The sequence below is a fragment of the Stegastes partitus genome, unplaced genomic scaffold (assembly GCF_000690725.1).
Source record: "Stegastes partitus isolate 25-593 unplaced genomic scaffold, Stegastes_partitus-1.0.2 Scaffold936, whole genome shotgun sequence".
Lineage (NCBI taxonomy): Eukaryota > Metazoa > Chordata > Actinopteri > Pomacentridae > Stegastes > Stegastes partitus.
The window spans coordinates 137,791-138,839 of NW_007578667.1; the positions used below are offsets into that span (position 1 = coordinate 137,791).

Genomic DNA, 1,049 nt, shown 5'->3' on the forward strand with positions numbered 1-1,049 from the left:
TTTTGAACCTTTTAGTGTCATTTTTGTGTCTTTTTGAGTCATTTGTGCATCTTGTCGTGCTTTTCTTTCGTCTTTGTGTCGTAATAACTGTGTTGTGAACGTTTCCCTGCTGGTTGTTCTGTTTCCAGAGATGCACGACTTTATATTAAAGTTTTTTAAAAAATGAGTCCACAGTGAGTAAAAATCAGACGGGAACAAGAAAACGTTCGATGTGAGGTTCAGAAGTCACTTTTGTGCTCGGTTCACACTCAGAAACGAGTGCTGTGATCGTCCGCTCGTCGCTTTGCGCCGACTGGTTTCTTCAGAGCAAGTCTTTCAGGTCACAAGACGTCACTTCAGGGTTTTGACTCGTTTCAGGGTTCAGAGTCCTGGAAAGCCTCCCGGCAGCCAGCGCCAAGGAAGCCGTGTGACGCTTTTTCTGCAAACACAAAGAGCCGGAGAACAAAGCGACGCCAGAAACCAGAGGAAGTTCCCGTCTGAAGCTGCAGCGTGGCTCGACTCTGGCGGACGGACGCGCTGCAACGAGCGCGACGCGACGCTTCAGGATCTCAGGAAGGTCGGCGGTCGATCCAAGAACGAACCAAAAAGATCCACACAACGCTTCATTCATGTATTTTCTCCTCATATAAAAGTATTTGCATCCATTAAACGTGCTTTTATTTCCCCTTGTGTATGTAAAGCACTTTGCAAATGAGTTTCTGCAACAGTCAGTGGTTGAAGAGTTGCATTAACGTCACCACATTAACGTTCATTTAATGCAGTTTCTACCAACGTTTGCTGCTTCTGTCACATTTCTGACTCCCTGTGTGACAGAAATCCCCCAAAAAACAAAGAATGAAAGCTGAATTTTGTTCATCATTGCTTTTAGAAATATTTTTAAAAACATGTCCGACGTTTTTCCAGAAGTCCTCCGGTGGTACCAACTCTGGGAGATAAAACAGAGGCTCTACATCCGACAGATAATTCACTGTCCACACGTTTACATCCTCCACAGTCTCAGTGTTTTCCACTCCAGACGTTTCACCGTGTTGAGTGTATCGTCCAGCAGA

The 1,049-nt window shown here is 45.1% G+C and overlaps 1 protein-coding gene across 1 annotated transcript in view; it reads right to left on the reverse strand.

The window, feature by feature from the left end:
* The window catches only part of grk6 (G protein-coupled receptor kinase 6), a 63,065-nt gene that overhangs the window by 53,785 nt on the left and 8,231 nt on the right, over positions 1-1,049 (reverse strand). The gene's annotated exons all lie outside the window — the stretch shown is intronic.